The sequence below is a fragment of the Pteropus vampyrus genome, unplaced genomic scaffold (assembly GCF_000151845.1).
Source record: "Pteropus vampyrus isolate Shadow unplaced genomic scaffold, Pvam_2.0 Scaffold548, whole genome shotgun sequence".
Lineage (NCBI taxonomy): Eukaryota > Metazoa > Chordata > Mammalia > Chiroptera > Pteropodidae > Pteropus > Pteropus vampyrus.
Window position 1 is genome coordinate 2,310,880 of NW_011889329.1, and position 12,794 is coordinate 2,323,673.

Sequence of the window (12,794 nt, forward strand, 5' to 3'; positions counted from 1 at the left end):
ATACTCTGTGTCTACTCTGGTTCCCACCTTGACTACTTATTTCCTGCTTGAGAGGTAGAGCCCTAATCCTGAGCGCTAATCAGTGGGTTAGGCTCTGCTTTATGTGGACAGATGGCTGCAAGCTTCTTGGACTCTTCTATTCCACAGCACCAGTCCACTACTTGGACTCCTTTATTCCAAGGACTCCTCTACTGGGCCAGATTTCCTTTATCTCTAATCTCTCGGTGCCTGAACATGTCCCTTTCCCTGCTTTATACCTCAGCTCAGTGGACTGGTCAATTTCGAGTCTCTGTCTCTGTCTAGTTGCAAGTGTATTTCAATGCCTTGTTACTGACTCCCAACACTAAGCATGCCACACTCAGAGAATGACAATAGTGATCTGGACCAGTCCAGAAATATTTAGATACTCTTTCTCAAAATTCTGTCCATCTTGAAAAGATGCCCTTTTCAAAGAATGTGAACAGACAGGGATACTGACCTGACATCTTCAAGTCAGGCCAAGCTTAACTGCGTATCAAGGCCCAAGTGACATAGCTAAAGATAGAAGTCTGTCTTCCAAGGATATTCTGATCAGGATTGTATCTTTTTATCCCATTCTGCTAATTATTTTTCTTCTTTTGGTGGGGCAGCCAATCCAGAATAGGTAAATATACTTTCGACTTGCCCATTACCCAAACCAGCAATCTTGAGACATTGTAACTCCTTAATTGGCCTTGTCTCAGACCCTCCCTAGCCTGGTATCAAATCACTTCCCCTTTAAAACTGCCTTTCCACATAAAGAAGCAAATTAGTGTGTGTTAGAAACTGCTACTTTCCTATCACTGTCTATTCATTTTGCTGTCTTTTAATAACATTAATCTCTGAGATTTAGCAATGGACATGGCTCCTCAGAATATAGACTATATTTCTCAGCACCCTTGCAGCTGTGTATGGTCATATGACTAAGTATATGTGTGGAAGTGATGCTTACAACCTTTGAGTTACTTCCTTAAAAGGAAATGACTTAACCTATATTTCCTATTTATTCTTCCCTTCCTAGAGGCTAAAACACAGGCAGAGTGGTGATGAACCAGTTTTGACTATACGGAGAAGGCCGATATTTTAGGGAATGAAGGAACCAAGATAGAATGAACTGGATCTCTGGAAAATCTTATAGAGCAGAGAAGCCTACCTGTTATCCCTTTGGTTTGTTGTATCAGAGAAAGAGAAACTTCTATTTTGTTTGACTCTCAATTACAGAAGTTTAGCCTATACCTTGTCAACATAAGTACATCTAAACCTGTCGAAAAGTTTTACAAAAATTTATTTGAGCCAAACAGGGGATACACCTGGAAACAAGATCTCAACAGAGACAAATGCTTTGGAGAATAATAGTTTTCAGTTTCTTTCTATGCATTCGATATTAAGGAGAAAACCTAAGGAAGGTTGCATGAAAGTAGAAGGAAGCAATATGTGGATGAATTTACAGGATAGTTAAGATTATGTGCTCTCTTGAGTGGTTTGAAAGGGAGCGTTTCAAAGGTGTGTTAACCTAGATGCACAGAAACAATGGACAGGGCTTGCTTAAGGCAAAGATAAGCCTTTTAGTAAAGAAGTTGTATGCCTGGGCGTGACTGAAACCAGAGGACAAAAGAGTCCAGAGGCTCGCGTTGCCTGCTTCACGCAGTCAAAAATCAACACAGGATTGGGCTAAATAGAATAAGCATTTATCGGAGAATTGCAATTTCCAGAGACACAGGTGAGCTAGCGCTCAAAGGCCTGGCCCTTCTCCCAAGTATTTAGAGAAATATCAGTAGTTATGGAAACTAACGGAGCTGGTGCCGTGGGTGCTACTGATTGGACAAGTAAAAGGGGATGAGGTAATTGACCATTGTATTAGGTTCTGGAATCAGCCATGGCACCATCTCATCTGGTCTCATACCTGGTTCCTTGGCTGATAGGGTTGTAGTTTTGCCTTGATGGGCCTGGGGCTGAAACACATCTAAAGCCAAGATATTATCTATCCTTAGTCTAAAGTCCAACCAAAACTTATTGTCCTCATGATTATAGACCTGATGCTAGAGTAAATATATGTCCTAAGGCTTAATGATTAATGATTAATTAACAATTAATTAATAATTAATTAATAAAGGAGCAGGCATAGGGCAGAAAAAGCAACTGAGTCAATGCCATTATTTGGGCAAAATCAGCTTGACTCAGAGGAAAGAAAAACTATAAAATAAATAAAGTTTGAGTGCGGTTACAAGCTATAGGGTAAGAAGAGGTAAGGATCATAATATGGGGGTCCTTGTATCAGGCCCTCCTTCATGACTACCCACCATGACCTGCCCAATTAAGAATCTATGATCAGATCACCCTGTGAGGTTACTTTCCACAGAACCTCTTTTTCAACCACAATCTTAATATACAGTGTGTTGTATTCACACCCTTTACCCATCATCTGGAGGACAATTTTATGTATGCTTTGCCCATAGCCTATCTTCAGCCAATGCACATTAAGACCAAACTCAGGAGCAACCATCATCGTAAAGGTAATCCTCTTCGCCCATTCCTTGACCCTATCTCCTTTAGGAGTTCATTATCTTTGTTTCCAATAAACTCTGGGTTTACCTTTCTCACAGCCCTTAGAGCAGAGGATGTTGATTGTCTGTGAAGTTATCTATCTTCACAAACAATGTGAAGTAAATTCCTTGACAGACCCTATCTGAATTGTTCATTGTTGTCCCATCAATTTCAGGACTCAATTTGGACATCATCTCTCCTGAAAAGACTTCTCTGACCTCTTCTCCTCCAGCTGGGGTGAGGTGCCCCTCCTCTGTACACCTACAAAATCTTAACGACTCCAACTTATCACCTACACAACATCGATCACACTACATTTTAATTGTCCCTTCTACCTTTTTCTTCTCCACTAGGCTGTGAGCTCCTCCAAGATCTCTGAATTCCAAGTACCTAATACTGTACCTGCATTTACTAATTTACTTTATGAATTAACTTCCTGGCAGTTTATATAGAAAACAGAAAACTGTACATTTCTATCAAACTGCCTTATGAAAGAGCTGGTCTCCAAGAGTTTCTTTCTAAGGCATTTGTTTGGAACCGTGAATTCATTAAAGAGGATGTGGTTAAGTGCAAAGAATCTTGGCCTGCTGATAAAGGACCTGGGTTCTTTGCCACTAACTCCTTAAGGACTATGAGCAAGTTCTTTCCTCTATCTGGGCCTCAATTTACCCTGCTGTAAAGTGAGGATGTGATCAGATGATTTCTAGGAATTCTGTAATCTCTAAATTTCTATGTTTTTGAAGGCAGCCAGAAACCATATGTCAATGCCTAAAGTTGTGTGATTTTCTCCTTCATATCTCTCTCTTCTGTTAAAATACAAAGCATCCAGGGAAAGTCTCAAATATCTCAAATGTGAATGGGTTTCTGTCGATCCCGTTGTTTTTCCTAGATGGACTAAGGGAGTAATCTGGGATCCAAAGCCTCCTAGATTGGACACAAAGTGGAACACAGAGAAGGAGGAGCTCTCAGGAGAAGGAAGAAATGTAGCAGAGGCATCCTTACTGTTCAGATACCATCAGTCTCCATCCTAGTTTCATGGGAAGGCCTGCCTGAGAAAATGCAACCACTAGTGGGGCAAAGGTTAATCCATTCAGATTCCGAATATTAAGCCAAAAAGTGGGTGCCTGGGCATTCCTAGGGGCCAATCTTTGAAGAAATTTGGAGCAAAGTTCTCATCACTCATTGTCATAGGGACAAATAAGGGGTCTATCTGCCTGCACGCATCTAAGCCAAAAAAGAGATACTACAGGTTTTGCAGCAAATAAAGTAAGGTTTATTAGAGAGTTGCAAGTCTCAGAGACACAAGAAAGCTATTGCTCAAAGGTTTGGCTCCCCAGGTGTCTCGGAAATACAAATTATATAGGGAAAAGTCAATAGTCATGGAAAGTAAGAATTTCGGGGTCATGTGGATAATTGGAGGGGGATGAGGTAATTGATCGTTGTGTCTGGTTCTGGAATCAGCCATGGTGCCATCCCGTCTGGTCCTGTGGCCTGCTCCTGTGGCCAGTGGGGTGGTTGTTCTGCCTTGATGAGCCTGGGGCTGAAACACATCTAAAGCCAAGATGTTATCATTACCCTAAAATATAACTGAAATCTAATGTCCTTATAATTATAGACCTGAGGCTTGGTTAATCTTATGTCCTAAGGCTTAGTAATTAAAGAATCAGGCATATAGAGGTTAAAGGCTGAAAAAAGCAAATGAGTCACAATGCCATTATCTGGGTAAAATCAGCTTGAATCACAGAAAAAAAAATCTATATTAAAGAAATGAAGTTTGTGTGTGGTTACATCATCATTTTCACCCCTCAGGGTTGGCCCCTTCCAATATTCCCACAGTAGAGAAACTTCTCAGGCTCTGGGCAGTTTAGACAGGTTTTCTTGAGGTGCTGATCGGGACATTGATTTGGATGACATCCAACTTGCCAGGTGACTGTTTAGAGGCAATCAGAGAAGCCCTAACAGGGCAAATCTAGTGTGCAGTTTTTGTTTCCTTGCTGGAAAGGCTGATAACCTTTCTGTGAAGACTGCTGCATTTGCACTTCGGGTCGTTTGCTGATGAAAGGACAATAATATGTCTCTCTTGTGTTTCTTAGTAGTACTCATAATCCTAAATGCCCAATTTCTGCCTTGATTCTTAAGTAGTAGAAAGGGGCTCAGTTCTGTGAATTTGATAAGATCATTGAGAGCATACAGATGCCATGTTTGTAATTCTAGTCACCAAACAGAAAGGACCCTGAGGCTCTGTTTTGTTCCAACTGCTTCTCAACCCAACTTCACCTGCCTGATCTTCCCTTGCTGGTATTCCTGCCTTTCTTTTGCTCACCTTTGTTTAATGCTTAGAAAGAAATGAAGCAGGGGCAGGGCAAGTTGGCAGAGGGATTCTGGAAGAGCTGGGGCATGTGCAGCACTAGTTCAGTGGTCAAGTGAGTTTTTTAAAGGCAGTGGAAATAAGGCCTCAGAAAATTCATGGGAAAGCACGTTGGAGTGATATAGAAGCCAGGAATATTGGCAGCTAGTCCTGGATCCCAGTGCTGGTCTATCATTAACCATGTATTAGTTGGATGACCTTGATCTTTTAGGACTCAGATAAGATGACATTAGTGAAAATTACTTTGTAAATGCAGTACAAATGTCTGGCTTTCTTACATGACTCTGAGAACATAGTGAAATTTTCTCCACTACGAAGTATCTCACTGACCCACCCATGCAAACAAACCCCATCCTAGGCATGACCTGTGCTAATAACCATACATCAATATTTAGAAATTAAGCCTTGTTTAGCATTGCCCTGCACCAAAGTCCTCTTTTAAAAATGTACATCCCAGCCCAGCCCACTGAACCCTCCTTCTCAAGAATAGCCCCTTAAATGCCTAGAATCTCAGTATGAAAGTGTTTTTCAGGCCAGGATAGAGGGGATAGAGGGTTCAGAAAATGGAGGTAAAAATAACTGGCTATCCTTACATTTAAGATCCAATGATTCTTTTTCAAATTAAACATTATTTTTTTTCTATGTAATATATGCTTATTTACAATGTTACATTACTGTAGTCTAAAAGACTTACACTACAAAAAAGGGCAAAAACCTCTGTGTCCTTGTCCTTCCTCCCACTTGCCTCATCTCACTTTCAATCATTATTTCTTCTAACATTTACCTTCATATTGCAAAATAACATGCATGCATTGTTCTTTCGATTCATTGTAATTAGCCTATTGGCATCTTATTATAGTAGATGAGAATTTAGTTTTCTTACAAATCTCTCCCCTCCCCATTCTCCACATATACTTTATATCACAATTTAATGTTTGTATCATTATGACTACACAAATATTATTCACTGATGAGCGAAGTATTATACTATGATTACATTTCCTTACTTGTACAATTTCTTTTTTTCAGGAGTTAATGATTAATTCATTTTTCCCCTTTACATAGTTTATTTGAACCTGTGGCCAAGTCTTCCTACACCTTCCAAAAGTCTTGTAAAACATTTCTTTGTACAATTGTCCACATGGTCACATAATCAAAGCTTTCAGATTATCTTTCAGTTTTATTACTGTTGTTTTGTTTTATTTGGGTTTTGAGTCTTTTTCCCCTAGAAATATCCATCCTGAGGCTATCTGTTCTGTTCCAATCTAAACTCTTTGTTTTTTTTCTGAGCTTATTGCATAGCTATCATCCTATAAATTCTCCTCTCCCGTGGATAGGCTCCATGTTTTGTGAATCTCTTTTTGGTTTATATTCTTGTTTTGGCTGAGCTTCACCTTCTGAGTAAGTGTGCAGGATAGATAACATTTTTGACAATTTGCATATCTGAAAATATTTTTATTCTACCCTCTGTGATAAAATTCTTGGTTGAAAACAATCATTCGCTCAGAATTTTTAAGGCATTACTCTATCATCTTCTAGATTTTAATATTGTTATTGAGAAGCCAAATACTTCATATGTGACTTATTTTACTTTTTCTCTCAGGTTCTTCTGTTGATTCCTAGTGTTCTGGCATTTCACAATGCTCTTGTGCTAGGCTCTAGCGGGGGGCATTTAAATATGAAAACTCATGTCCTTTGGAGCTGGGAAAGTATTTTGCATTATTTCATTGACAATTTGGTCCCACTATTTTCTATTTTGTTTTTTTTTTTCCTAAAAATTCTTATTAGTTTGACGATGGATAGCTTGGATTGTTCTTCTACTTTTCTTCATTCTCATATTAAGCCACACAGAGGACAGAAGATTTTTGTCAGTTTGTTGTTGTTGATGATGACATATTGATATATTCCAAGAGCCTAGAACAGTACCTGGCACATAGTAAGCATTCAAGTAATTTTGATGAATAAAATCTCTATCTTTTGCTTTACTTTCTGTATGATTTCCGCAATTTTATCTTCAAACCTGTTTACTAAAATTTTGCTATTATATTTTAATTTTTCAGGAATACTTATTTATTCTTTGATTATCCTTTTTTCCCCCTTCAATAATGTTCATGTTTTAGTGATGCAATATCTTCTCTTTTTTCTTCAAGGATATTAATTATTGTTTTATATACATTTTCTTCTGCTCTCTATGCTGTTTTAATTGTCTGTTTCAATTCCTTTTCTCTTTGTGTTGGCCTCTCTATTTCTAGTTGGAGTTTTCTTTCAAATGGCTAGTGATCTTTGGCTACCCATTTCTGTTTAGGAGTGAAGAACTAAAAAGTATATTGGAAACTGTGCTGCATAAAACTGGAGCTTAGTAATTGGTGAACAGAAGTTATTGCCTGCAATTTCTAAGCCTTTCCAGAATCCTCTAAGCTTGTTTATTGCGGGTATTTTTTCTAACCCTTAAGTCTCCTTTTAGCATTTATTTACATGTCTAGCTGCCATTGGCCACCACACTGTTCCTAAGCCCTACTGACTCAGTAATTGTTGGCTGCCATTCCATTTTCTTTCATACTTTCTCTCTCTCTCTCTCTCTCTCTCTCTCTCTCTCTCTCTCTCTCTCTCTCTCTCTCTCTCTCTCTCTCTCTCTCTCTCCTTCTCAACCAGCTTTTCCTCTTCCTAATTTCATTCTTCTTCCACCTCAATATTTATTGAACACCTGCTAAATATCAGGCACTGTGCTAGGTGCTATTGATACAGAAATGAATAAGACATGATCATTTCTTTCAAGGCACTACTTAGAAAGGGAAACAGTTGTGTACCTCGATGATATCAATATAATGTCATTCCTGCCATTATACAGAAATGTATTTGATGCTATGGGATCCCAGAAGAGAGGCTTAGGGAAGCCTTACTAGAAGTATGATGTTTGAGCTGAATGTTAAAGGATGCTGTACTGGTTTTCTATGGTGGCCTTAACAAATTATTACAAATTGATTGCCTTAAAAATCCATCCATTTGTTATCTCCTAGTTCTGTACGTTAAAATCTGGGTACGTTGTGGCTTGGCTAGTTCCTATGCTTTGAGTCTCATAAGGTCAAAACCAAGGTATCAGCAGCTGTATTCTTTTGTGGGGCTCTGAAAATAAATCCACTTCCAAGCTCAATTCAGTTGATTGCCAAATTCAGTTCCCTGTCAGCGGTCAGTCTTTGCTCCCAGAGGCCACCCTCATTCTTTCCATTGATTTCCATGTGGCTTCCCTCCAACAACTGTAGATTGAGTTGAATCCACACTTCAGATCTCTCTGATTCTCTCTTCTTTCATGTCTCTGACTTCAGCTGTAGAAAGTTCTCTGCATTTAAGGGCTCATGTGATTAGACTGGGCCCACCTGGATAATCCAGAAATATCTTCCCTATCTTGAAGTCTTTAACCTTAATCACATCTGCAAAGTCCTTTTGCTGCATAAGTAGCATATTCACAGGTTCCAGGGATTAGAACCTGGACAACTTTGGGGGCCATTCTGCCTACAACGATTACATTCAGGAAAAATGGGAGAAAGTATTCTAGGCAAAGGCCTGAAAAGGTGAGAAAACATTGATTTAAGGAAACTGCAAGCATTTCAATATGACTGGTGCATGAATCAAAATTAAGTTGGAGAGAGTAACAGGGGGCAAATAATAATGGGCCGTTGCTATTCCAATTCTCTTATTCTCCTTAGTTTCTTTGGGTCCATGATATAAGAATGTTTCATCTCAACTCTCCTATATTGCCAGTTGAAATTATCTTATCTATCGTTCCCATCTGAATTTATACTGGTTGATCCTGGTCTCTGGCATGGCCTGTTGTCATGACAGCCTCACCCTTTTGCTTTTCACAGTCTCACTACCCACTGTACTGGCAAGTAAAAACCTTTGCAACTGGTACATTTGTCATCTGGATGACCACATGAAATCCCATAAATCCAGGTCTAATTTTCCTACAACACTGCTTTCATCAAGTCACTACACTACTCAATGGATTCCTGCTCTTCTTCGCTTGTGGAACCCAAACCAAATTCTTACACCTGCATTTTGAAGTCTGAGACTACCCTGCCATGCCAACATTCTCACATACTCTATTCTAGTCAACCTGGCTTCCTTTTTGCCTTCTGTCCACCATGTTAACTCTCATGTCTTATTTCCCTCTTTTTCAATCAGAATGTCTCATTCCCTCTCCCTTCTGTGAATCCAGACTGTACCTAGTCTTTTAGACAACATAAATCACACATCCTTCATGAAACTTTCTCCAAGACTCCAACTCCCTATTAATCCTTTGTTCCTCTTTCTAACTTCCTACAGCTCCTGATGTGTGTCTGTATCATGCAGCTTTATACTGTTATGTGCATTTTCAATCCTCTTTACAAACTTTCTTTGACTTTAATGATGTCATGTGAAGAAATCTCATCTTTCCAACTGTACTATCAGCTACTTGAGCACAGGTCCCATATCCCATTAGGTTTTGGATGGAATTTTTTTCAGCTTTTATCCAAATGTCAGATATTTTGTATATAATTTAGAGAAACGTAAAAATGCATACATATTTCTGTTCCATCTATAAATTAATCACCTAAACTGAAACTCAAGGAGAGAAGCTTGAGATTAATATAAAATAAAGTAATTTTTTTATTTTAATATAAAAATATTATTTTTTGGACAGCATTATAAAATATTTATTTCCGGCATCAGAAATTTTCTACCAAGCTTCTCTTTATCTATGTCCATACCAGTGATAGTGTGTACTTATACTTGCTTTCTCTAACTTCCCCCACAGGCCAGTGTTTTGTCACTTGGTGAAACATGTGGATAATTTATTAATTGTGGTATCGTTTAATCTAATTCTTGCAGTTTTCACCAGGAAATGATGGGAGGAGAGAAATACCCTTTGAAGAAGCTGTCAAACTTTGTCCTAAGACATTTTGCAAATAAGATACTGGATTTATTGTAAAACTAATTCCAATAAACAAAAATGTATAGTAAATTCAGTTCCAAATCATGAAATCCATGAGGTTCTAACTAGAGGGCTTTAGGGACTCAACAACCCAAATCTTTCTTTAATTCTAAGCAGAAAACTATTACTGGAAATGCTGACAGTTGATAAGTTTGAAATATATGGTCCTATTCTCTTTGTCCAAAATAAGAATGGTGGGTTTAGTACTAAACTGATAGTATAAGTAAATATAGCACTTGGATTTAATTAAATTTCCCCCATTTTCAGTGTAAACACCAGATAGAATCTATCCTTCTGGTGAGGGGATATAATGGAATTCCCCTATGGCAAGTGGCTATTGCACTAGACTAGCTTCTGTTGAAAGGGTAGGAATGATGCTCAGGGAAGATAGCCTGTAGTCAATAGCAAGTAAAGACAGGAAAATACCTCACAAAAGAGCACTAACATGTCTACTTCTTAGGAATGCCAAGCTTTTGTTCCTGTGAGTTCTAACACAGTAGCTGATAGGTTTCACAGCAAAAGGGAAAGGACCCATTCTCACCAGACTAGTAAACAATGTTACAAGTGCAGCCACTGAGTGGGGGAAAAGGAAAGGCAACATGTAAGGTACAGACTTTGCTGAAAAATATTCCAGGATAATATTAACACTTAGGGAGCTAACAATTACTTCAGAGTTCTAGAAACACGAATGGCTGATTGAGTTTTTGTAACTGTTGTTTTTCCAACAAGAAAAGTTCACAAGGAAAACCTTTAACCAGTTCAGATGAATATGCAGTAGATCATAATGCAAACCTAGTTGTGCTATTCAACACCATGTTTACATGGAAAATATTTGTTAAAAAAATGTAAACAAAACTGTCTTGCAAATACAGATGCTTCCAACTTCATGTGGGTAGGACTTGAAACAATTTATATGTGTGTGTGTGTAATATAGATTGAAGAGTGGTTACAATCCTGAATCTGAGCAAAGTTGTGAAGAAGACAAAAATTGTCTCATCTTTTTCTCTGTGCCCTTCCCTCAGACCATTTCAGTGGTATCACGCAGAAACACCTACAGTAGCCCTTACTTCTCAGGATCTTTGTACCTCTACCTTTGTGTTCATGTACTTCCCCCTGTCAGAGGTTTTTGTCCCCTTGCCTCTTGTCTGCTTGAGGGAATTTTCTCCTTCAAGAGCCAAGTGGCGCCTCCTCCACAGAGTTTCCTAGACTGTCCCCCCTGCCCCATAAGAGGTAACCGCTGCTTCCTTTGGGCTACTCCTACACGGAACCTGACCAACTGTCCATCATTACACCTGCAACATTTTCTCATGTCTTTACATGTTTGGTTCTCCTCTCTAAAGTGTAAGTTCACTGAAAGCAAGAACATGCACTTTTAACTCCCAGTATATCTGTAGCCTTTAGCACAAGAATCAGCACATAGTAGTTGTTCCATAAATGTTTGCCAAATGAAAAATGATTTAATTAAGCATAAGTAATAAAGTAAATGTGATGCTAAAGCAGTGTACCTAAAAAACATTATATCATCATTTTAATCATGTTATTGATCAATCCCAGTTACCACCTACTTGATTTACTGGCAGAAATGTAAGAATGTTGTTTATCTCTACTTCGATGCTTAAGACTGTCTACCACACATTTCTTCTTTTATGCATTTTATTCTTTCTCTAATAGACTTCCAGTTTCTTGAGGACAGACAAATGTTTCCTTGTTGCGCATTGTACACAATAGTCACTCAATAAACATTTGTGGAGTTAAATTCCTTACTTGTGTATAGCTCTTTACAGTTGACAAAACTCTTCGCAGAAATCCAATGAGATAAGTAAAGTATTATTCTCTCCGTCCCTCCTCTTGTTTTAGTCAAAGAAACTAATGATCAAAATGCACAAGAGCCTTGCCCACTTTCAAAAAATGGGCAAGAATTAGGGCTGAAAGCCCTAGGAGGTACCCTGCTTCTCAAACTGAGATCTTTTGCTCCTTCCCCTTGTTCTCCCTGTTTAGGACCAAACACTTTCCCTCTGCAAGGGGCATCATTTTGAAGAATTGTCCTCATTTGGTTCATTAACATAAACCACCCAATCATTTTTTTTTTCTAACTTCAACTTTTATTAGCTTGCAACATAGCATAAAGCAAGTATTGCATAGCATTCTGTATCTTTTTGGTGAAGCAGCTACAAACAGATTTTTAAAAAGTTTCTCAACTCGACACTACTTTGAATTTTTAAAATTTTTAAAATTGAGATATAATTGACATATAAAATTATATTGGTTCTAGTCATACAACATAACAATTTGAGATTTGTATATATTGCAAAGTATAATTGAATGCTTTTGACAGTGCCATGTTTAATTGTCAAAAGATGTTTCAGTACCTGGCCTTTAGTAATGTATGACTCCTTTCTGTTTTCTAGAGCTAAGACAAAAGCAATCTTTCTCTGGAGCCAGCCCAGAAACTAGATCAAATTGCATCAAAATCCACATTGGCTTAGAGGTTAGTCAATCACATAATCAATGTGAAAAAATAATACTATGCATTTTATACCATGTATTATACTTCTTCAATGTCCATTTAAATACATAACTATTTAAACTGTTCATCAATACCGAGAAGGGAGGTAAGATAAGCATTTTTCTCCCCAGGTTAAAAAAAAAATAGGAAAACAGGTTCAGAATAATTAACTAAATTACCCAAGTACTATTTTCTTGACTGTAAAAAAAAATTAGAAGCCTGGAGACTTTTTAAAAACTTTTATCAGGAGCCAGAGTGAATATGCACTATGGATCAAAAGACTTGAAGCTCAATAAAACAAACCAACCAAACAACGAACGAGGGTAATCCCTTTTGTAACGAACTGGCAAATTTGAAAGTGTTATTTTTGAGAAACAAATATTAAA